We start from the raw sequence: 26,533 nt of genomic DNA, 5'->3' as shown, positions 1-26,533 counted from the left end.
GGCTTTGGAAACACTCTGAAGAGGGGGTGGGATCTCACGCTTTCAAAGCTAGCCTGCCATTGCTAGCCTCTCCGCAATTGCCTACCCTACCTTTAAGCAAAACGTAAAATAGTTACGAATTGCTGTGAGATTGTCCAGAAGTTAAAAATATGTATGAATTTAATAAAGATTTAATGTAACTCAAGTGCTTAACTCCATTAATGAGAGGGGCCCATTTTGTGTGAAGATGAAAACAGAGGTCTTTCGTTACAAGACCTCTTGCACGTGTTTGGGTCTTGGTGAGGTGATTTTTTACTTTCCTAAAGCACTAATGCCAATGAACAATTATGTGAGAACAGCCAAATGAACACTGGCATACCAAAAACACCAACTCTACAATCAAGCAATTTTCTTTGTTTTTCCACAGAAACAAAGAAAGAAGTCTTACCAAAGTGTGAGATTTATTTGGTGATAAACAGGGAAGACATCCCATACATTCAATGGTTAAATCAGCACACTTAACTTTATGCATGGCCACATTCTCTAAGACCCCCCATAAGGTGATGAGGACCCCCCCATATGGCCAGAACATTTGCCATCAGGGCGAGTTTGGTGACAGTTTTCAGCACACACTGCAGGCTTGGGCTGTTCGGACGCCGGCTTCACTGGAGGCTTGGGCTGCTCGGACGCCGGCTTCACTGGAGGCTTGGGCTGCTCGGACGCCGGCTTCACTGGAGGCTTGGGCTGTTCGGACGCCGGCTTCACTGGAGGCTTGGGCTGTTCGGACGCCGGCTTCACTGGAGGCTTGGGCTGTTCGGACGCAGGCTTCACTGGAGGCTTGGGCTGTTCGGACGCAGGCTTCCGAGGACGGGACGGCACGACGGTCAGCTTCGCCGGACACTGACCGGACACTACAGAAGAGGATTCAAGAGGATAGTTAGGAAAGACCAGGAAGTGCTTTAATAGCTTGTTTCAGCATTTGCAGAACAGGGGTTTTGCAATATGTGCCTCAAACTTTAATAATATTCACATTTATCAGCTTCAAATCAAAGTAGCTTAGACATCTACCATTTATCACTAAACTGCGTCAATTAGTTTCAAAGACTGAGAGTGCCGTTACAACCTATAGTAGGGCGAGTAATAGTACAATGCTGATAGAAAACATGATGCACATCAGTAAATAGGTTGTTGTAACTAAGTGTACTTCAAAAATTGTTATGCCATCCCTCATTCCAAGCATTTTAATAGGCTACACAACACAAAAGTTATAGCTCCCCGTGTTATAGGCTATTGAAGGCATAAATAGTTGTTAAAATAGGGAAAACAATACATGAAGCAGAAGTTTAAATTCAGGATTGATGTCTATGTGGTAACAACTGCGTAAGCATATAGCATGTTCTTGATTTACAGCAAACAAAAATACTATACATTAGAGATTGGATGGGTTTTTACTTGTACAATGAAATAAATATGCATAAACTTATGACAGTTTTGCATATTTATACCTTGCTTATTATTGAAACTAAACCACCGTACAAAGTTAAACTTCCACTGGACGTCTGTACTGTACTTTTGTAAACCAATGTGCTGAGATGGGTCCAAGTCATATTTTGTAAGGCACGTTCTTCGGGCTGTGTAATAAACTAAAAGATCTTCTCACCTACGACTCCAGCGTCTGTTGTGCTCAAACATGCAGACAGACACAATAAAACAGCACTAAATGAGCAGTACACTCGAGCTGTCATCCTCACGACCTGCGATCTCACAATCAACTCTGCTAGAAGATGGGCTGAATTAGTGAGTCAGGAGGGGCAGGCAGGGAGAAACACAAACTACAATGAAAAACCGTGCCGCTGCATCAAAATATCTGCTGAATCCCACAACAAACGCTGTAAAAAAAAAGTGGGGTTTTAAAGATCTTCTTGAAAAAAACGCGTTTTTAAAGATCCAAGGAGGTCTAGGTAACTCCAACCCTGATGATTCTCACCTGCCTGCAGCTTTCTAGTAGCCTAATCTCGAAGACCTTGATTAGCTTGTTCAGGTGTTTGATTAGGATTGGATGTCGTAATAATTAAAGTAATTAGGAGATGATTGAGCGTTTGCCAAAAGAATCTGCAGTGGTCAGGTGGTACAGCGATCAAGTGGTACCAGTCGGAGTAGTAGGCTAGCACAAGTTTTAACCGTAATAAAAAAAAATCCGTTTGAATGTCCACTGCGATATCTTGTCCTTTTAACAGTTAATGGGTTTTCCAGTGCCCTGACACACTAGTCAATTTCCAGTTGCATCTTGCTTCTCCGTGTTCACAAGTTTCAGTCCTTTCAATATAAAAGTCTTCTCTACTGACTGACTCACTCATAAAGACAGTCTTTGCCACCATCTAATGGTGAAATAATGTAACTTCTGTTGCTGTTCAGGGACTATTTTTTCCAGCTGAAGGAAGCCTTTGTGATTTTACTTCATGAAAGTTGCATTGATACATATTTTTTTGGCTTTAATTGTTGCATCGTGTGGTAACTCCGCTTCGCGCCTAACAACACCCTTTAGCCAGGGGCGTAATTTGTGGGGGGGATGGGGGGGATATAACCCCCCCAATATTTAAATCTATGCATTACAACCCCCCCATTATTTATACCATGATCACAATATCAGGAGGCATACCCAAACTTTAACCCCCCCAATGTTCAAACCAAATCTACGCCCTTGCCTTTAGCCGTGACTTATTTACGATACAGCACAGCCTCTCGTACCTTATTGCTTACATGTTATGTGCTTTGAGACATGAGGTAAATTAAAGGTGACATATTTTGCCCCTTTTCACAAGATGTAATATCTATGGTGTCCTCAGAATGTGTCTGTGAAATTACAGCTCAAAATACAACCCAGATTATTTATTATAGCTTGTCAAAGTTGCCCCTTTTTGGGTGTGAGCAAAAACGCACCATTTTTGTGTGTGTGTCCATTTAAATGCAAATGAGCTGCTGCTCCCCAGCTTCGGATACTCCGTCAATAACAAAACACGCGAATTTCAGACAAATTTCAGAAATAAGTAGCGGAGGGCAGCCTTACGGAGAGACTCAGGAAGAGGTTGCAACTTTTAGACTTAACCTGGACATTTCTGAATGGTTAGTGGATACAGTTATGTAGTTGTTGTGGAGTTATATTGATTCACCTCATCAACTTGCATGTGCCGTCATGTTTAACTTTTACACAAGTTGACAGTTCCCCGAGCTCTTTATAAGACAGCTGTGACATTTTTTGGTCAAATAGTGCTCTGTGCAGCCAACGACAGAACGGTTTGAGTGCTTTGCTCGAACTTTTGCCATTGCGTTAGAACTGGTTTAGAACTCTCATCTCGTGGCGCTTTGCAGACTCTGCTGTGTGAGTTCATGTGTTTTGAAGGAGGTGTGGCTTTGGAAACACTCTGAAGAGGGGGTGGGATCTCACGCTTTCAAAGCTAGCCTGCCATTGCTAGCCTCTCCGCAATTGCCTACCCTACCTTTAAGCAAAACGTAAAATAGTTACGAATTGCTGTGAGATTGTCCAGAAGTTAAAAATATGTATGAATTTAACAAAGATTTAATGTAACTCAAGTGCTTAACTCCATTAATGAGAGGGGCCCATTTTGTGTGAAGATGAAAACAGAGGTCTTTCGTTACAAGACCTCTTGCACGTGTTTGGGTCTTGGTGAGGTGATTTTTTACTTTCCTAAAGCACTAATGCCAATGAACCATTATGTGAGAACAGCCAAATGAACACTGGCATACCAAAAACACCAACTCTACAATCAAGCAATTTTCTTTGTTTTTCCACAGAAACAAAGAAAGAAGTCTTACCAAAGTGTGAGATTTATTTGGTGATAAACAGGGAAGACATCCCATACATTCAATGGTTAAATCAGCACACTTAACTTTATGCATGGCCACATTCTCTAAGACCCCCCATAAGGTGATGAGGACCCCCCCATATGGCCAGAACATTTGCCATCAGGGCGAGTTTGGTGACAGTTTTCAGCACACACTGCAGGCTTCACTGGAGGCTTGGGCTGTTCGGACACCGGCTTCACTGGAGGCTTGGGCTGTTCGGACGCCGGCTTCACTGGAGGCTTGGGCTGCTCGGACGCCGGCTTCACTGGAGGCTTGGGCTGCTCGGACGCCGGCTTCACTGGAGGCTTGGGCTGCTCGGACGCCGGCTTCACTGGAGGCTTGGGCTGCTCGGACGCCGGCTTCACTGGAGGCTTGGGCTGCTCGGACGCCGGCTTCACTGGAGGCTTGGGCTGCTCGGACGCCGGCTTCACTGGAGGCTTGGGCTGCTCGGACGCCGGCTTCACTGGAGGCTTGGGCTGCTCGGACGCCGGCTTCACTGGAGGCTTGGGCTGCTCGGACGCCGGCTTCACTGGAGGCTTGGGCTGCTCGGACGCCGGCTTCACTGGAGGCTTGGGCTGTTCGGACGCAGGCTTCACTGGAGGCTTGGGCTGTTCGGACGCAGGCTTCACTGGAGGCTTGGGCTGTTCGGACACAGGCTTCACTGGAGGCTTGGGCTGTTCGGACGCAGGCTTCACTGGAGGCTTGGGCTGTTCGCCGGCAGGCTTCACTGGAGGCTTGGGCTGTTCGCCGGCAGGCTTCACGGGAGGTTTGGGCTGTTCGCCGGCAGGCTTCACTGGAGGCTTGGGCTGTTCGCCGGCAGGCTTCACGGGAGACTTGGGCGGTTCGCCGGCAAGCTTCACTGGAGGCTTGGGCTGTTCGCCGGCAGGCTTCAATGGAGGCTTGGGCTGTCCGCCGGCAGGCTTTACTGGAGGCTTGGGCAGTTCGGCTGCAGGAGTCACTGGAGGATTCGGCAGTTCAGCTGCAGGAGTCAGCGGTTCGGCTGCAGGCGTCACTGGAGGATTCGGCGGCAGTTCGGCTGCAGGCGTCACTGGAGGATTCGGCAGTTCGGCTGCAGGCGTCACTGGAGGATTCGGCAGTTCGGCTGCAGGCGTCACTGGAGGATTCGGCAGTTCGGCTGCAGGCGTCACTGGAGGATTCGGCAGTTCGGCTGCAGGCGTCACTGGAGGATTCGGCAGTTCGGCTGGAGGCGTCACTGGAGGATTCGGCAGCTCGGCTGGAGGCGTCGGTGGTTCGGCTGTAGCCTTCACTGCATGGATACAGATAATCCGCTTTAGTCAGTCCGTTTAGCGGAATCCAGTCTCAGATTTAGAGCATAAAACACAAATTGCAAGTTTCTTATTTTAAGTATTAATCGTAATCTATTAGTATTGTAAAGCCATCCGGTGCTTGTTCAGCTGAATACTTTTGACACAGAGAACGGTAAAGTAATTAAATCAAACAAGACAAACTGAAATCACGAGAAAGCCGACCCAAACACTAATATAATAACATATCAAATACCTATATATGGAGCCATACACTGATGTCCACATCCATTGCTGCAGCATTTCTCATTGTTCGGACAGTCACTGTCATAGTAACACAACTCGGCACACATTCCTGCTCCAGACTTTGTGCTTGGACACTCCCCTGGCTTTGCTGTTATACAGACACATGACAGAGAAACCACATCACTGAATACTGAATGTCTCATTCACCGCTTAAAAAATAAAGTTGTCAAAGATGATCGGAGTAGTTTTTACAGGAATATTCAGTCTTTCTACTTGGTAGTTTCATGTTTAGTTCAATGTGTTACTTGCGGTTTCTTTGAAATTGTGAAATGTACGTGCAATTTCTGAGTGAAAACTTGTTTATACACCATTTTTTTCAGTGAAGATCTATAGCATCCATCATTAAACTCACTGAAAACAGGCGGCATGCACACAGCCCCACAGGGAAATTGACAGCATTTGTGTCCTCCAGAGCAGTCTCGATCACAAAGACATCCTCGACGGGACGGCACGACGGTCAGCTTCGCCGGACACTGACCGGACACTACAGAAGAGGATTCAAGAGGATAGTTAGGGGAGACCAGGAAGTGCTTTAATAGCTTGTTTCAGCATTTGCAGAACAGGGGTTTTGCAATATGTGCCTCAAACTTTAATAATATTCACATTTATCAGCTTCAAATCAAAGTAGCTTAGACATCTACCATTTATCACTAAACTGCGTCAATTAGTTTCAAAGACTGAGAGTGCCGTTACAACCTATAGTAGGGCGAGTAATAGTACAATGCTAATAGAAAACATGATGCACATCAGTAAATAGGTTGTTGTAACTAAGTGTACTTCAAAAATTGTTATGCCATCCCTCATTCCAAGCATTTTAATAGGCTACACAACACAAAAGTTATAGCTCCCCGTGTTATAGGCTATTGAAGGCATAAATAGTTGTTAAAATAGGGAAAACAAAACATGAAGCAGAAGTTTAAATTCAGGATTGATGTCTATGTGGTAACAACTGCGTAAGCATATAGCATGTTCTTGATTTACAGCAAACAAAAATACTATACATTAGAGATTGGATGGGTTTTACTTGTACAATGAAATAAATATGCATAAACTTATGACAGTTTTGCATATTTATACCTTGCTTATTATTGAAACTAAACCACCGTACAAAGTTAAACTTCCACTGGACGTCTGTACTGTACTTTTGTAAACCAATGTGCTGAGATGGGTCCAAGTCATATTTTGTAAGGCACGTTCTTCGGGCTGTGTAATAAACTAAAAGATCTTCTCACCTACGACTCCAGCGTCTGTTGTGCTCAAACATGCAGACAGACACAATAAAACAGCACTAAATGAGCAGTACACTCGAGCTGTCATCCTCACGACCTGCGATCTCACAATCAACTCTGCTAGAAGATGGGCTGAATTAGTGAGTCAGGAGGGGCAGGCAGGGAGAAACACAAACTACAATGAAAAACCGTGCCGCTGCATCAAAATATCTGCTGAATCCCACAACAAACGCTGTAAAAAAAAAAGTGGGGTTTTAAAGATCTTCTTGAAAAAAACGCGTTTTTAAAGATCCAAGGAGGTCTAGGTAACTCCAACCCTGATGATTCTCACCTGCCTGCAGCTTTCTAGTAGCCTAATCTCGAAGACCTTGATTAGCTTGTTCAGGTGTTTGATTAGGATTGGATGTCGTAATAATTAAAGTAATTAGGAGATGATTGAGCGTTTGCCAAAAGAATCTGCAGTGGTCAGGTGGTACAGCGATCAAGTGGTACCAGTCGGAGTAGTAGGCTAGCACAAGTTTTAACCGTAATAAAAAAAAATCCGTTTGAATGTCCACTGCGATATCTTGTCCTTTTAACAGTTAATGGGTTTTCCAGTGCCCTGACACACTAGTCAATTTCCAGTTGCATCTTGCTTCTCCGTGTTCACAAGTTTCAGTCCTTTCAATATAAAAGTCTTCTCTACTGACTGACTCACTCATAAAGACAGTCTTTGCCACCATCTAATGGTGAAATAATGTAACTTCTGTTGCTGTTCAGGGACTATTTTTTCCAGCTGAAGGAAGCCTTTGTGATTTTACTTCATGAAAGTTGCATTGATACATATTTTTTTGGCTTTAATTGTTGCATCGTGTGGTAACTCCGCTTCGCGCCTAACAACACCCTTTAGCCAGGGGCGTAATTTGTGGGGGGGATGGGGGGGATATAACCCCCCCAATATTTAAATCTATGCATTACAACCCCCCCATTATTTATACCATGATCACAATATCAGGAGGCATACCCAAACTTTAACCCCCCCAATGTTCAAACCAAATCTACGCCCTTGCCTTTAGCCGTGACTTATTTACGATACAGCACAGCCTCTCGTACCTTATTGCTTACATGTTATGTGCTTTGAGACATGAGGTAAATTAAAGGTGACATATTTTGCCCCTTTTCACAAGATGTAATATCTATGGTGTCCTCAGAATGTGTCTGTGAAATTACAGCTCAAAATACAACCCAGATTATTTATTATAGCTTGTCAAAGTTGCCCCTTTTTGGGTGTGAGCAAAAACGCACTATTTTTGTGTGTGTGTCCATTTAAATGCAAATGAGCTGCTGCTCCCCAGCTTCGGATACTCCGTCAATAACAAAACACGCGAATTTCAGACAAATTTCAGAAATAAGTAGCGGAGGGCAGCCTTACGGAGAGACTCAGGAAGAGGTTGCAACTTTTAGACTTAACCTGGACATTTCTGAATGGTTAGTGGATACAGTTATGTAGTTGTTGTGGAGTTATATTGATTCACCTCATCAACTTGCATGTGCCGTCATGTTTAACTTTTACACAAGTTGACAGTTCCCCGAGCTCTTTATAAGACAGCTGTGACATTTTTTGGTCAAATAGTGCTCTGTGCAGCCAACGACAGAACGGTGTGAGTGCTTTGCTCGAACTTTTGCCATTGCGTTAGAACTGGTTTAGAACTCTCATCTCGTGGCGCTTTGCAGACTCTGCTGTGTGAGTTCATGTGTTTTGAAGGAGGTGTGGCTTTGGAAACACTCTGAAGAGGGGGTGGGATCTCACGCTTTCAAAGCTAGCCTGCCATTGCTAGCCTCTCCGCAATTGCCTACCCTACCTTTAAGCAAAACGTAAAATAGTTACGAATTGCTGTGAGATTGTCCAGAAGTTAAAAATATGTATGAATTTAACAAAGATTTAATGTAACTCAAGTGCTTAACTCCATTAATGAGAGGGGCCCATTTTGTGTGAAGATGAAAACAGAGGTCTTTCGTTACAAGACCTCTTGCACGTGTTTGGGTCTTGGTGAGGTGATTTTTTACTTTCCTAAAGCACTAATGCCAATGAACCATTATGTGAGAACAGCCAAATGAACACTGGCATACCAAAAACACCAACTCTACAATCAAGCAATTTTCTTTGTTTTTCCACAGAAACAAAGAAAGAAGTCTTACCAAAGTGTGAGATTTATTTGGTGATAAACAGGGAAGACATCCCATACATTCAATGGTTAAATCAGCACACTTAACTTTATGCATGGCCACATTCTCTAAGACCCCCCATAAGGTGATGAGGACCCCCCCATATGGCCAGAACATTTGCCATCAGGGCGAGTTTGGTGACAGTTTTCAGCACACACTGCAGGCTTCACTGGAGGCTTGGGCTGTTCGGACGCTGGCTTCACTGGAGGCTTGGGCTGTTCGGACGCCGGCTTCACTGGAGGCTTGGGCTGTTCGGACGCCGGCTTCACTGGAGGCTTGGGCTGTTCGGACGCCGGCTTCACTGGAGGCTTGGGCTGTTCGGACGCCGGCTTCACTGGAGGCTTGGGCTGTTCGGACGCCGGCTTCACTGGAGGCTTGGGCTGTTCGGACGCAGGCTTCACTGGAGGCTTGGGCTGTTCGGACGCCGGCTTCACTGGAGGCTTGGGCTGTTCGGACGCCGGCTTCACTGGAGGCTTGGGCTGTTCGGACGCAGGCTTCACTGGAGGCTTGGGCTGTTCGGACGCAGGCTTCACTGGAGGCTTGGGCTGTTCGCTGGCAGGCTTCACGGGAGGTTTGGGCTGTTCGCCGGCAGGCTTCACTGGAGGCTTGGGCTGTTCGCCGGCAGGCTTCACGGGAGACTTGGGCGGTTCGCCGGCAGGCTTCACTGGAGGCTTGGGCTGTTCGCCGGCAGGCTTCAATGGAGGCTTGGGCTGTCCGCCGGCAGGCTTCACTGGAGGCTTGGGCTGTTCGGACGCAGGCTTCACTGGAGGCTTGGACGGATCAGACCCAGGCTTCACTGGAGGCTTGGGCGGTTCAGACGCAGGCTTCACTGGAGGCTTGGGCAGTTCGGCTGCAGGAGTCACTGGAGGATTCGGCAGTTCAGCTGCAGGAGTCAGCGGTTCGGCTGCAGGCGTCACTGGAGGATTCGGCAGTTCGGCTGCAGGCGTCACTGGAGGATTCGGCAGCTCGGCTGGAGGCGTCGGTGGTTCGGCTGTAGCCTTCACTGCATGGATACAGATAATCCGCTTTAGTCAGTCCGTTTAGCGGAATCCAGTCTCAGATTTAGAGCATAAAACACAAATTGCAAGTTTCTTATTTTAAGTATTAATCGTAATCTATTAGTATTGTAAAGCCATCCGGTGCTTGTTCAGCTGAATACTTTTGACACAGAGAACGGTAAAGTAATTAAATCAAACAAGACAAACTGAAATCACGAGAAAGCCGACCCAAACACTAATATAATAACATATCAAATACCTATATATGGAGCCATACACTGATGTCCACATCCATTGCTGCAGCATTTCTCATTGTTCGGACAGTCACTGTCATAGTAACACAACTCGGCACACATTCCTGCTCCAGACTTTGTGCTTGGACACTCCCCTGGCTTTGCTGTTATACAGACACATGACAGAGAAACCACATCACTGAATACTGAATGTCTCATTCACCGCTTAAAAAATAAAGTTGTCAAAGATGATCGGAGTAGTTTTTACAGGAATATTCAGTCTTTCTACTTGGTAGTTTCATGTTTAGTTCAATGTGTTACTTGCGGTTTCTTTGCAATTGTGAAATGTACTTGCAATTTCTGAGTGAAAACTTGTTTATACACCATTTTTTTCAGTGAAGATCTATAGCATCCATCATTAAACTCACTGAAAACAGGCGGCACGCACACAGCCCCACAGGGAAATTGACAGCATTTGTGTCCTCCAGAGCAGTCTCGATCACAACGACATCCTCGACGGGACGGCACGACGGTCAGCTTCGCCGGACACTGACCGGACACTACAGAAGAGGATTCAAGAGGATAGTTAGGGGAGACCAGGAAGTGCTTTAATAGCTTGTTTCAGCATTTGCAGAACAGGGGTTTTGCAATATGTGCCTCAAACTTTAATAATATTCACATTTATCAGCTTCAAATCAAAGTAGCTTAGACATCTACCATTTATCACTAAACTGCGTCAATTAGTTTCAAAGACTGAGAGTGCCGTTACAACCTATAGTAGGGCGAGTAATAGTACAATGCTGATAGAAAACATGATGCACATCAGTAAATAGGTTGTTGTAACTAAGTGTACTTCAAAAATTGTTATGCCATCCCTCATTCCAAGCATTTTAATAGGCTACACAACACAAAAGTTATAGCTCCCCGTGTTATAGGCTATTGAAGGCATAAATAGTTGTTAAAATAGGGAAAACAAAACATGAAGCAGAAGTTTAAATTCAGGATTGATGTCTATGTGGTAACAACTGCGTAAGCATATAACATGTTCTTGATTTACAGCAAACAAAAATACTATACATTAGAGATTGGATGGGTTTTACTTGTACAATGAAATAAATATGCATAAACTTATGACAGTTTTGCATATTTATACCTTGCTTATTATTGAAACTAAACCACCGTACAAAGTTAAACTTCCACTGGACGTCTGTACTGTACTTTTGTAAACCAATGTGCTGAGATGGGTCCAAGTCATATTTTGTAAGGCACGTTCTTCGGGCTGTGTAATAAACTAAAAGATCTTCTCACCTACGACTCCAGCGTCTGTTGTGCTCAAACATGCAGACAGACACAATAAAACAGCACTAAATGAGCAGTACACTCGAGCTGTCATCCTCACGACCTGCGATCTCACAATCAACTCTGCTAGAAGATGGGCTGAATTAGTGAGTCAGGAGGGGCAGGCAGGGAGAAACACAAACTACAATGAAAAACCGTGCCGCTGCATCAAAATATCTGCTGAATCCCACAACAAACGCTGTAAAAAAAAAGTGGGGTTTTAAAGATCTTCTTGAAAAAAAACGCGTTTTTAAAGATCCAAGGAGGTCTAGGTAACTCCAACCCTGATGATTCTCACCTGCCTGCAGCTTTCTAGTAGCCTAATCTCGAAGACCTTGATTAGCTTGTTCAGGTGTTTGATTAGGATTGGATGTCGTAATAATTAAAGTAATTAGGAGAAGATTGCGTTTGTTAAAAGAATCTGCAGTGGTCAGGTGGTACAGCGATCAAGTGGTACCAGTCGGAGTAGTAGGCTAGCACAAGTTTTAACCGTAATAAAAAAAAATCCGTTTGAATGTCCACTGCGATATCTTGTCCTTTTAACAGTTAATGGGTTTTCCAGTGCCCTGACACACTAGTCAATTTCCAGTTGCATCTTGCTTCTCCGTGTTCACAAGTTTCAGTCCTTTCAATATAAAAGTCTTCTCTACTGACTGACTCACTCATAAAGACAGTCTTTGCCACCATCTAATGGTGAAATAATGTAACTTCTGTTGCTGTTCACGGTCAGGGACTATTTTTTCCAGCTGAAGGAAGCCTTTGTGATTTTACTCCATGAAAGTTGCATTGATACATATTTTTTTGGCTTTAATTGTTGCATCGTGTGGTAACTCCGCTTCGCGTCGTGCCTAACAACACCCTTTAGCCGTGACTTATTTACGATACAGCACAGCCTCTCATACCTTATTGCTTACATGTTATGTGCTTTGAGACATGAGGTAAATTAAAGGTGACATATTATGCCCCTTTTCACAAGATGTAATATCTATGGTGTCCTCAGAATGTGTCTGTGAAATTACAGCTCAAAATACAACCCAGATCATTTATTATAGCTTGTTAAAGTTGCCCCTTTTTGGGTGTGAGCAAAAACGCACCATTTTTGTGTGTGTGTCCATTTAAATGCAAATGAGCTGCTGCTCCCCAGCTTCGGATACTCCGTCAATAACAAAACACGCGAATTTCAGACAAATTTCAGAAATAAGTAGCGGAGGGCAGCCTTACGGAGAGACTCAGGAAGAGGTTGCAACTTTTAGACTTAACCTGGACATTTCTGAATGGTTAGTGGATACAGTTATGTAGTTGTTGTGGAGTTACATTGATTCACCTCATCAACTTGCATGTGCCGTCATGTTTAACTTTTACACAAGTTGACAGTTCCCCGAGCTCTTTATAAGACAGCTGTGACATTTTTTGGTCAAATAGTGCTCTGTGCAGCCAACGACAGAACGGTTTGAGTGCTTTGCTCGAACTTTTGCCATTGCGTTAGAACTGGTTTAGAACTCTCATCTCGTGGCGCTTTGCAGACTCTGCTGTGTGAGTTCATGTGTTTTGAAGGAGGTGTGGCTTTGGAAACACTCTGAAGAGGGGGTGGGATCTCACGCTTTCAAAGCTAGCCTGCCATTGCTAGCCTCTCCGCAATTGCCTACCCTACCTTTAAGCAAAACGTAAAATAGTTACGAATTGCTGTGAGATTGTCCAGAAGTTAAAAATATGTATGAATTTAATAAAGATTTAATGTAACTCAAGTGCTTAACTCCATTAATGAGAGGGGCCCATTTTGTGTGAAGATGAAAACAGAGGTCTTTCGTTACAAGACCTCTTGCACGTGTTTGGGTCTTGGTGAGGTGATTTTTTACTTTCCTAAAGCACTAATGCCAATGAACCATTATGTGAGAACAGCCAAATGAACACTGGCATACCAAAAACACCAACTCTACAATCAAGCAATTTTCTTTGTTTTTCCACAGAAACAAAGAAAGAAGTCTTACCAAAGTGTGAGATTTATTTGGTGATAAACAGGGAAGACATCCCATACATTCAATGGTTAAATCAGCACACTTAACTTTATGCATGGCCACATTCTCTAAGACCCCCCATAAGGTGATGAGGACCCCCCCATATGGCCAGAACATTTGCCATCAGGGCGAGTTTGGTGACAGTTTTCAGCACACACTGCAGGCTTCACTGGAGGCTTGGGCTGTTCGGACGCCGGCTTCACTGGAGGCTTGGGCTGTTCGGACGCCGGCTTCACTGGAGGCTTGGGCTGTTCGGACGCCGGCTTCACTGGAGGCTTGGGCTGTTCGGACGCCGGCTTCACTGGAGGCTTGGGCTGTTCGGACGCCGGCTTCACTGGAGGCTTGGGCTGTTCGGACGCCGGCTTCACTGGAGGCTTGGGCTGTTCGGACGCCGGCTTCACTGGAGGCTTGGGCTGTTCGGACGCCGGCTTCACTGGAGGCTTGGGCTGTTCGGACGCCGGCTTCACTGGAGGCTTGGGCTGTTCGGACGCCGGCTTCACTGGAGGCTTGGGCTGTTCGGACGCCGGCTTCACTGGAGGCTTGGGCTGTTCGGACGCAGGCTTCACTGGAGGCTTGGGCTGTTCGGACGTAGGCTTCACTGGAGGCTTGGGCTGTTCGGACGCCGGCTTCACTGGAGGCTTGGGCTGTTCGGACGCAGGCTTCACTGGAGGCTTGGGCTGTTCGGACGCAGGCTTCACTGGAGGCTTGGGCTGTTCGGACGCAGGCTTCACTGGAGGCTTGGGCTGTTCGCCGGCAGGCTTCACTGGAGGCTTGGGCTGTTCGCCGGCAGGCTTCACGGGAGGTTTGGGCTGTTCGCCGACAGGCTTCACGGGAGGTTTGGGCTGTTCGCCGGCAGGCTTCACTGGAGGCTTGGGCTGTTCGCCGGCAGGCTTCACGGGAGACTTGGGCGGTTCGCCGGCAGGCTTCACTGGAGGCTTGGGCTGTTCGCCGGCAGGCTTCAATGGAGGCTTGGGCTGTCCGCCGGCAGGCTTCACTGAAGGCTTGGGCTGTTCGGACGCAGGCTTCACTGGAGGCTTGGGCGGTTCAGACGCAGGCTTCACTGGAGGCTTGGGCAGTTCGGCTGCAGGAGTCACTGGAGGATTCGGCAGTTCAGCTGCAGGAGTCAGCGGTTCGGCTGCAGGCGTCACTGGAGGATTCGGCGGCAGTTCGGCTGCAGGCGTCACTGGAGGATTCGGCAGTTCGGCTGGAGGCGTCACTGGAGGATTCGGCAGTTCGGCTGCAGGCGTCACTGGAGGATTCGGCAGTTCGGCTGGAGGCGTCACTGGAGGATTCGGCAGCTCGGCTGGAGGCGTCGGTGGTTCGGCTGTAGCCTTCACTGCATGGATACAGATAATCCGCTTTAGTCAGTCCGTTTAGCGGAATCCAGTCTCAGATTTAGAGCATAAAACACAAATTGCAAGTTTCTTATTTTAAGTATTAATCGTAATCTATTAGTATTGTAAAGCCATCCGGTGCTTGTTCAGCTGAATACTTTTGACACAGAGAACGGTAAAGTAATTAAATCAAACAAGACAAACTGAAATCACGAGAAAGCCGACCCAAACACTAATATAATAACATATCAAATACCTATATATGGAGCCATACACTGATGTCCACATCCATTGCTGCAGCATTTCTCATTGTTCGGACAGTCACTGTCATAGTAACACAACTCGGCACACATTCCTGCTCCAGACTTTGTGCTTGGACACTCCCCTGGCTTTGCTGTTATACAGACACATGACAGAGAAACCACATCACTGAATACTGAATGTCTCATTCACCGCTTAAAAAATAAAGTTGTCAAAGATGATCGGAGTAGTTTTTACAGGAATATTCAGTCTTTCTACTTGGTAGTTTCATGTTTAGTTCAATGTGTTACTTGCGGTTTCTTTGCAATTGTGAAATGTACTTGCAATTTCTGAGTGAAAACTTGTTTATACACCATTTTTTTCAGTGAAGATCTATAGCATCCATCATTAAACTCACTGAAAACAGGCGGCACGCACACAGCCCCACAGGGAAATTGACAGCATTTGTGTCCTCCAGAGCAGTCTCGATCACAAAGACATCCTCGACGGGACGGCACGACGGTCAGCTTCGCCGGACACTGACCGGACACTACAGAAGAGGATTCAAGAGGATAGTTAGGGGAGACCAGGAAGTGCTTTAATAGCTTGTTTCAGCATTTGCAGAACAGGGGTTTTGCAATATGTGCCTCAAACTTTAATAATATTCACATTTATCAGCTTCAAATCAAAGTAGCTTAGACATCTACCATTTATCACTAAACTGCATCAATTAGTTTCAAAGACTGAGAGTGCCGTTACAACCTATAGTAGGGCGAGTAATAGTACAATGCTGATAGAAAACATGATGCACATCAGTAAATAGGTTGTTGTAACTAAGTGTACTTCAAAAATTGTTATGCCATCCCTCATTCCAAGCATTTTAATAGGCTACACAACACAAAAGTTATAGCTCCCCGTGTTATAGGCTATTGAAGGCATAAATAGTTGTTAAAATAGGGAAAACAATACATGAAGCAGAAGTTTAAATTCAGGATTGATGTCTATGTGGTAACAACTGCGTAAGCATATAGCACGTTCTTGATTTACAGCAAACAAAAATACTATACATTAGAGATTGGATGGGTTTTACTTGTACAATGAAATAAATATGCATAAACTTATGACAGTTTTGCATATTTATACCTTGCTTATTATTGAAACTAAACCACCGTACAAAGTTAAACTTCCACTGGACGTCTGTACTGTACTTTTGTAAACCAATGTGCTGAGATGGGTCCAAGTCATATTTTGTAAGGCACGTTCTTCGGGCTGTGTAATAAACTAAAAGATCTTCTCACCTACGACTCCAGCGTCTGTTGTGCTCAAACATGCAGACAGACACAATAAAACAGCACTAAATGAGCAGTACACTCGAGCTGTCATCCTAACGACCTGCGATCTCACAATCACGTCTGCTAGAAGATGGGCTGAATTAGTGAGTCAGGAGGGGCAGGCAGGGAGAAACACAAACTACAATGAAAAACCGTGCCGCTGCATCAAAATATCTGCTGAATCCCACAACAAACGCTGTAAAAAAAAAAGTGGGGTTTTAAAGATCTTCTTGAAAAAAACGCGTTTTTAAAGATCCAAGGAGGTCTAGGTAACTCCAACCCTGATGATTCTCACCTGCCTGCAGCTTTCTAGTAGCCTAATCTCGAAGACCTTGATTAGCTTGTTCAGGTGTTTGATTAGGATTGGATGTCGTAATAATTAAAGTAATTAGGAGATGATTGAGCGTTTGCCAAAAGAATCTGCAGTGGTCAGGTGGTACAGCGATCAAGTGGTACCAGTCGGAGTAGTAGGCTAGCACAAGTTTTAACCGTAATAAAAAAAAATCCGTTTGAATGTCCACTGCGATATCTTGTCCTTTTAACAGTTAATGGGTTTTCCAGTGCCCTGACACACTAGTCAATTTCCAGTTGCATCTTGCTTCTCCGTGTTCACAAGTTTCAGTCCTTTCAATATAAAAGTCTTCTCTACTGACTGACTCACTCATAAAGACAGTCTTTGCCACCATCTAATGGTGAAATAATGTAACTTCTGTTGCTGTTCAGGGACTATTTTTTCCAGCTGAAGGAAGCCTTTGTGATTTTACTTCATGAAAGTTGCATTGATACATATTTTTTTGGCTTTAATTGTTGCATCGTGTGGTAACTCCGCTTCGCGCCTAACAACACCCTTTAGCCAGGGGCGTAATTTGTGGGGGGGATGGGGGGGATATAACCCCCCCAATATTTAAATCTATGCATTACAACCCCCCCATTATTTATACCATGATCACAATATCAGGAGGCATACCCAAACTTTAACCCCCCAAATGTTCAAACCAAATCTACGCCCTTGCCTTTAGCCGTGACTTATTTACGATACAGCACAGCCTCTCGTACCTTATTGCTTACATGTTATGTGCTTTGAGACATGAGGTAAATTAAAGGTGACATATTTTGCCCCTTTTCACAAGATGTAATATCTATGGTGTCCTCAGAATGTGTCTGTGAAATTACAGCTCAAAATACAACCCAGATTATTTATTATAGCTTGTCAAAGTTGCCCCTTTTTGGGTGTGAGCAAAAACGCACCATTTTTGTGTGTGTGTCCATTTAAATGCAAATGAGCTGCTGCTCCCCAGCTTCGGATACTCCGTCAATAACAAAACACGCGAATTTCAGACAAATTTCAGAAATAAGTAGCGGAGGGCAGCCTTACGGAGAGACTCAGGAAGAGGTTGCAACTTTTAGACTTAACCTGGACATTTCTGAATGGTTAGTGGATACAGTTATGTAGTTGTTGTGGAGTTATATTGATTCACCTCATCAACTTGCATGTGCCGTCATGTTTAACTTTTACACAAGTTGACAGTTCCCCGAGCTCTTTATAAGACAGCTGTGACATTTTTTGGTCAAATAGTGCTCTGTGCAGCCAACGACAGAACGGTTTGAGTGCTTTGCTCGAACTTTTGCCATTGCGTTAGAACTGGTTTAGAACTCTCATCTCGTGGCGCTTTGCAGACTCTGCTGTGTGAGTTCATGTGTTTTGAAGGAGGTGTGGCTTTGGAAACACTCTGAAGAGGGGGTGGGATCTCACGCTTTCAAAGCTAGCCTGCCATTGCTAGCCTCTCCGCAATTGCCTACCCTACCTTTAAGCAAAACGTAAAATAGTTACGAATTGCTGTGAGATTGTCCAGAAGTTAAAAATATGTATGAATTTAACAAAGATTTAATGTAACTCAAGTGCTTAACTCCATTAATGAGAGGGGCCCATTTTGTGTGAAGATGAAAACAGAGGTCTTTCGTTACAAGACCTCTTGCACGTGTTTGGGTCTTGGTGAGGTGATTTTTTACTTTCCTAAAGCACTAATGCCAATGAACCATTATGTGAGAACAGCCAAATGAACACTGGCATACCAAAAACACCAACTCTACAATCAAGCAATTTTCTTTGTTTTTCCACAGAAACAAAGAAAGAAGTCTTACCAAAGTGTGAGATTTATTTGGTGATAAACAGGGAAGACATCCCATACATTCAATGGTTAAATCAGCACACTTAACTTTATGCATGGCCACATTCTCTAAGACCCCCCATAAGGTGATGAGGACCCCCCCATATGGCCAGAACATTTGCCATCAGGGCGAGTTTGGTGACAGTTTTCAGCACACACTGCAGGCTTCACTGGAGGCTTGGGCTGTTCAGACGCTGGCTTCACTGGAGGCTTGGGCTGTTCGGACGCCGGCTTCACTGGAGGCTTGGGCTGTTCGGACGCCGGCTTCACTGGAGGCTTGGGCTGTTCGGACGCCGGCTTCACTGGAGGCTTGGGCTGTTCGGACGCCGGCTTCACTGGAGGCTTGGGCTGTTCGGACGCCGGCTTCACTGGAGGCTTGGGCTGTTCGGACGCCGGCTTCACTGGAGGCTTGGGCTGTTCGGACGCCGGCTTCACTGGAGGCTTGGGCTGTTCGGACGCCGGCTTCACTGGAGGCTTGGGCTGTTCGGACGCCGGCTTCACTGGAGGCTTGGGCTGTTCGGACGCCGGCTTCACTGGAGGCTTGGGCTGTTCGGACGCAGGCTTCACTGGAGGCTTGGGCTGTACGGACGCAGGCTTCACTGGAGGCTTGGGCTGTTCGGACGCCGGCTTCACTGGAGGCTTGGGCTGTTCGGACGCCGGCTTCACTGGAGGCTTGGGCTGTTCGGACGCCGGCTTCACTGGAGGCTTGGGCTGTTCGGACGCCGGCTTCACTGGAGGCTTGGGCTGTTCGGACGCAGGCTTCACTGGAGGCTTGGGCTGTTCGGACGTAGGCTTCACTGGAGGCTTGGGCTGTTCGGACGCCGGCTTCACTGGAGTCTTGGGCTGTTCGGACGCAGGCTTCACTGGAGGCTTGGGCTGTTCGGACGCAGGCTTCACTGGAGGCTTGGGCTGTTCGCCGGCAGGCTTCACTGGAGGCTTGGGCTTTTCGCCGGCAGGCTTCACGGGAGGTTTGGGCTGTTCGCCGACAGGCTTCACGGGAGGTTTGGGCTGTTCGCCGGCAGGCTTCACTGGAGGCTTGGGCTGTTCGCCGGCAGGCTTCACGGGAGACTTGGGCGGTTCGCCGGCAGGCTTCACTGGAGGCTTGGGCTGTTCGCCGGCAGGCTTCAATGGAGGCTTGGGCTGTCCGCCGGCAGGCTTCACTGAAGGCTTGGGCTGTTCGGACGCAGGCGTCACTGGAGGCTTGGACGGATCAGACCCAGGCTTCACTGGAGGCTTGGGCGGTTCAGACGCAGGCTTCACTGGAGGCTTGGGCAGTTCGGCTGCAGGAGTCACTGGAGGATTCGGCAGTTCAGCTGCAGGAGTCAGCGGTTCGGCTGCAGGCGTCACTGGAGGATTCGGCGGCAGTTCGGCTGCAGGCGTCACTGGAGGATTCGGCAGTTCGGCTGGAGGCGTCACTGGAGGATTCGGCAGTTCGGCTGCAGGCGTCACTGGAGGATTCGGCAGTTCGGCTGGAGGCGTCACTGGAGGATTCGGCAGCTCGGCTGGAGGCGTCGGTGGTTCGGCTGTAGCCTTCACTGCATGGATACAGATAATCCGCTTTAGTCAGTCCGTTTAGCGGAATCCAGTCTCAGATTTAGAGCATAAAACACAAATTGCAAGTTTCTTATTTTAAGTATTAATCGTAATCTATTAGTATTGTAAAGCCATCCGGTGCTTGTTCAGCTGAATACTTTTGACACAGAGAACGGTAAAGTAATTAAATCAAACAAGACAAACTGAAATCACGAGAAAGCCGACCCAAACACTAATATAATAACATATCAAATACCTATATATGGAGCCATACACTGATGTCCACATCCATTGCTGCAGCATTTCTCATTGTTCGGACAGTCACTGTCATAGTAACACAACTCGGCACACATTCCTGCTCCAGACTTTGTGCTTGGACACTCCCCTGGCTTTGCTGTTATACAGACACATGACAGAGAAACCACATCACTGAATACTGAATGTCTCATTCACCGCTTAAAAAATAAAGTTGTCAAAGATGATCGGAGTAGTTTTTACAAGAATATTCAGTCTTTCTACTTGGTAGTTTCATGTTTAGTTCAATGTGTTACTTGCGGTTTCTTTGCAATTGTGAAATGTACTTGCAATTTCTGAGTGAAAACTTGTTTATACACCATTTTTTTCAGTGAAGATCTATAGCATCCATCATTAAACTCACTGAAAACAGGCGGCACGCACACAGCCCCACAGGGAAATTGACAGCATTTGTGTCCTCCAGAGCAGTCTCGATCACAAAGACATCCTCGACGGGACGGCACGACGGTCAGCTTCGCCGGACACTGACCGGACACTACAGAAGAGGATTCAAGAGGATAGTTAGGGGAGACCAGGAAGTGCTTTAATAGCTTGTTTCAGCATTTGCAGAACAGGGGTTTTGCAATATGTGCCTCAAACTTTAATAATATTCACATTTATCAGCTTCAAATCAAAGTAGCTTAGACATCTACCATTTATCACTAAACTGCGTCAATTAGTTTCAAAGACTGAGAGTGCCGTTACAACCTATAGTAGGGCGAGTAATAGTACAATGCTGATAGAAAACATGATGCACATCAGTAAATAGGTTGTTGTAACTAAGTGTACTTCAAAAATTGTTATGCCATCCCTCATTCCAAGCATTTTAATAGGCTACACAACACAAAAGTTATAGCTCCCCGTGTTATAGGCTATTGAAGGCATAAATAGTTGTTAAAATAGGGAAAACAATACATGAAGCAGAAGTTTAAATTCAGGATTGATGTCTATGTGGTAACAACTGCGTAAACATATAGCATGTTCTTGATTTACAGCAAACAAAAATACTATACATTAGAGATTGGATGGGTTTTACTTGTACAATGAAATAAATATGCATAAACTTATGACAGTTTTGCATATTTATACCTTGCTTATTATTGAAACTAAACCACCGTACAAAGTTAAACTTCCACTGGACGTCTGTACTGTACTTTTGTAAACCAATGTGCTGAGATGGGTCCAAGTCATATTTTGTAAGGCACGTTCTTCGGGCTGTGTAATAAACTAAAAGATCTTCTCACCTACGACTCCAGCGTCTGTTGTGCTCAAACATGCAGACAGACACAATAAAACAGCACTAAATGAGCAGTACACTCGAGCTGTCATCCTCACGACCTGCGATCTCACAATCACGTCTGCTAGAAGATGGGCTGAATTAGTGAGTCAGGAGGGGCAGGCAGGGAGAAACACAAACTACAATGAAAAACCGTGCCGCTGCATCAAAATATCTGCTGAATCCCACAACAAACGCTGTAAAAAAAAAAAGTGGGGTTTTAAAGATCTTCTTGAAAAAAACGCGTTTTTAAAGATCCAAGGAGGTCTAGGTAACTCCAACCCTGATGATTCTCACCTGCCTGCAGCTTTCTAGTAGCCTAATCTCGAAGACCTTGATTAGCTTGTTCAGGTGTTTGATTAGGATTGGATGTCGTAATAATTAAAGTAATTAGGAGATGATTGAGCGTTTGCCAAAAGAATCTGCAGTGGTCAGGTGGTACAGCGATCAAGTGGTACCAGTCGGAGTAGTAGGCTAGCACAAGTTTTAACCGTAATAAAAAAAAATCCGTTTGAATGTCCACTGCGATATCTTGTCCTTTTAACAGTTAATGGGTTTTCCAGTGCCCTGACACACTAGTCAATTTCCAGTTGCATCTTGCTTCTCCGTGTTCACAAGTTTCAGTCCTTTCAATATAAAAGTCTTCTCTACTGACTGACTCACTCATAAAGACAGTCTTTGCCACCATCTAATGGTGAAATAATGTAACTTCTGTTGCTGTTCAGGGACTATTTTTTCCAGCTGAAGGAAGCCTTTGTGATTTTACTTCATGAAAGTTGCATTGATACATATTTTTTTGGCTTTAATTGTTGCATCGTGTGGTAACTCCGCTTCGCGCCTAACAACACCCTTTAGCCAGGGGCGTAATTTGTGGGGGGGATGGGGGGGATATAACCCCCCCAATATTTAAATCTATGCATTACAACCCCCCCCATTATTTATACCATGATCACAATATCAGGAGGCATACACAAACTTTAACCCCCCAAATGTTCAAACCAAATCTACGCCCTTGCCTTTAGCCGTGACTTATTTACGATACAGCACAGCCTCTCGTACCTTATTGCTTACATGTTATGTGCTTTGAGACATGAGGTAAATTAAAGGTGACATATTTTGCCCCTTTTCACAAGATGTAATATCTATGGTGTCCTCAAAATGTGTCTGTGAAATTACAGCTCAAAATACAACCCAGATTATTTATTATAGCTTGTCAAAGTTGCCCCTTTTTGGGTGTGAGCAAAAACGCACCATTTTTGTGTGTGTGTCCATTTAAATGCAAATGAGCTGCTGCTCCCCAGCTTCGGATACTCCGTCAATAACAAAACACGCGAATTTCAGACAAATTTCAGAAATAAGTAGCGGAGGGCAGCCTTACGGAGAGACTCAGGAAGAGGTTGCAACTTTTAGACTTAACCTGGACATTTCTGAATGGTTAGTGGATACAGTTATGTAGTTGTTGTGGAGTTATATTGATTCACCTCATCAACTTGCATGTGCCGTCATGTTTAACTTTTACACAAGTTGACAGTTCCCCGAGCTCTTTATAAGACAGCTGTGACATTTTTTGGTCAAATAGTGCTCTGTGCAGCCAACGACAGAACGGTTTGAGTGCTTTGCTCGAACTTTTGCCATTGCGTTAGAACTGGTTTAGAACTCTCATCTCGTGGCGCTTTGCAGACTCTGCTGTGTGAGTTCATGTGTTTTGAAGGAGGTGTGGCTTTGGAAACACTCTGAAGAGGGGGTGGGATCTCACGCTTTCAAAGCTAGCCTGCCATTGCTAGCCTCTCCGCAATTGCCTACCCTACCTTTAAGCAAAACGTAAAATAGTTACGAATTGCTGTGAGATTGTCCAGAAGTTAAAAATATGTATGAATTTAACAAAGATTTAATGTAACTCAAGTGCTTAACTCCATTAATGAGAGGGGCCCATTTTGTGTGAAGATGAAAACAGAGGTCTTTCGTTACAAGACCTCTTGCACGTGTTTGGGTCTTGGTGAGGTGATTTTTTACTTTCCTAAAGCACTAATGCCAATGAACCATTATGTGAGAACAGCCAAATGAACACTGGCATACCAAAAACACCAACTCTACAATCAAGCAATTTTCTTTGTTTTTCCACAGAAACAAAGAAAGAAGTCTTACCAAAGTGTGAGATTTATTTGGTGATAAACAGGGAAGACATCCCATACATTCAATGGTTAAATCAGCACACTTAACTTTATGCATGGCCACATTCTCTAAGACCCCCCATAAGGTGATGAGGACCCCCCCATATGGCCAGAACATTTGCCATCAGGGCGAGTTTGGTGACAGTTTTCAGCACACACTGCAGGCTTCACTGGAGGCTTGGGCTGTTCGGACGCCGGCTTCACTGGAGGCTTGGGCTGCTCGGACGCCGGCTTCACTGGAGGCTTGGGCTGCTCGGACGCCGGCTTCACTGGAGGCTTGGGCTGCTCGGACGCCGGCTTCACTGGAGGCTTGGGCTGTTCGGACGCCGGCTTCACTGGAGGCTTGGGCTGTTCGGACGCAGGCTTCACTGGAGGCTTGGGCTGTTCGGACGCAGGCTTCCGAGGACGGGACGGCACGACGGTCAGCTTCGCCGGACACTGACCGGACACTACAGAAGAGGATTCAAGAGGATAGTTAGGAAAGACCAGGAAGTGCTTTAATAGCTTGTTTCAGCATTTGCAGAACAGGGGTTTTGCAATATGTGCCTCAAACTTTAATAATATTCACATTTATCAGCTTCAAATCAAAGTAGCTTAGACATCTACCATTTATCACTAAACTGCGTCAATTAGTTTCAAAGACTGAGAGTGCCGTTACAACCTATAGTAGGGCGAGTAATAGTACAATGCTGATAGAAAACGTGATGCACATCAGTAAATAGGTTGTTGTAACTAAGTGTACTTCAAAAATTGTTATGCCATCCCTCATTCCAAGCATTTTAATAGGCTACACAACACAAAAGTTATAGCTCCCCGTGTTATAGGCTATTGAAGGCATAAATAGTTGTTAAAATAGGGAAAACAAAACATGAAGCAGAAGTTAAAATTCAGGATTGATGTCTATGTGGTAACAACTGCGTAAGCATATAGCATGTTCTTGATTTACAGCAATCAAAAATACTATACATTAGAGATTGGATGGGTTTTACTTGTACAATGAAATAAATATGCATAAACTTATGACAGTTTTGCATATTTATACCTTGCTTATTATTGAAACTAAACCACCGTACAAAGTTAAACTTCCACTGGACGTCTGTACTGTACTTTTGTAAACCAATGTGCTGAGATGGGTCCAAGTCATATTTTGTAAGGCACGTTCTTCGGGCTGTGTAATAAACTAAAAGATCTTCTCACCTACGACTCCAGCGTCTGTTGTGCTCAAACATGCAGACAGACACAATAAAACAGCACTAAATGAGCAGTACACTCGAGCTGTCATCCTCACGACCTGCGATCTCACAATCAACTCTGCTAGAAGATGGGCTGAATTAGTGAGTCAGGAGGGGCAGGCAGGGAGAAACACAAACTACAATGAAAAACCGTGCCGCTGCATCAAAATATCTGCTGAATCCCACAACAAACGCTGTAAAAAAAAAAGTGGGGTTTTAAAGATCTTCTTGAAAAAAACGCGTTTTTAAAGATCCAAGGAGGTCTAGGTAACTCCAACCCTGATGATTCTCACCTGCCTGCAGCTTTCTAGTAGCCTAATCTCGAAGACCTTGATTAGCTTGTTCAGGTGTTTGATTAGGATTGGATGTCGTAATAATTAAAGTAATTAGGAGATGATTGAGCGTTTGCCAAAAGAATCTGCAGTGGTCAGGTGGTACAGCGATCAAGTGGTACCAGTCGGAGTAGTAGGCTAGCACAAGTTTTAACCGTAATAAAAAAAAATCTGTTTGAATGTCCACTGCGATATCTTGTCCTTTTAACAGTTAATGGGTTTTCCAGTGCCCTGACACACTAGTCAATTTCCAGTTGCATCTTGCTTCTCCGTGTTCACAAGTTTCAGTCCTTTCAATATAAAAGTCTTCTCTACTGACTGACTCACTCATAAAGACAGTCTTTGCCACCATCTAATGGTGAAATAATGTAACTTCTGTTGCTGTTCACGGTAGTGATGGGCGGATCGATCCTGAAGTATCGATACTTCGATGCTGACGTGGTATCGAAAAGGATCGATCCTCGCATAAAAATATCGATCCAAATGTGTATTTTCTTTTACCAGTAATTTTTTATTAATTTAGCACGCAATTCAGTGCGTAAAATAAGCTTCTAAGTGGAAAAATAAGCGAATGTTAGCGGGTAATTGTGTAGTATAGAACCGGATAGAACCTTTTCTCCTAGTCATCTGTATACAAGACGAAACCAATCAATCACAGAGAGTGTTCGATGCTGGTGCTTCGCTGAGCTCACAGGCCCAGTGCGTTTGGGAAACGAAGCCTTGCTTAGATGACAGAGAAACAATCGGGAGTAATTTCGCAATAAACAAACCAAAACTGTACATAACGGTTTAAAATGTTGACGTCAGTAAGATCTTTTTTATGAAATTAATATTTTTATTCAACAAGGATCGATGCATTAAATTGATCAAAAGTGACAGTCAAGGGTTTTACACTGTTAAAAAAAATCTACTTCATATAAATGCTGTTCTTTCAACTTTGTTTATCAAATAATTCTGCATAAAATGTATCATGGTTTCCAACAAAATATGAAACTGTTTTCAACATTGATAATAATAAGACATGTTTCCTGAGCAGCAAATCAGCATATTAAAATGAATTATCATCATGACTGGAGCAATGATGCCGAAAATTCACCTTTGATCATATGAATAAATTACAGTTTACTATGGCATAGAAAACAGATAGCCTATGTTAAATTGTTAAATTGTAATATTACAGTTTTTACTAA

The sequence above is a fragment of the Rhinichthys klamathensis genome, unplaced genomic scaffold, assembly GCF_029890125.1.
Source record: "Rhinichthys klamathensis goyatoka isolate OS25496 unplaced genomic scaffold, OSU_Roscu_1.1 h1tg000004l_1, whole genome shotgun sequence".
Taxonomy (NCBI): domain Eukaryota; kingdom Metazoa; phylum Chordata; class Actinopteri; order Cypriniformes; family Leuciscidae; genus Rhinichthys; species Rhinichthys klamathensis.
Note: the sequence above shows the minus strand (reverse complement) of the source record.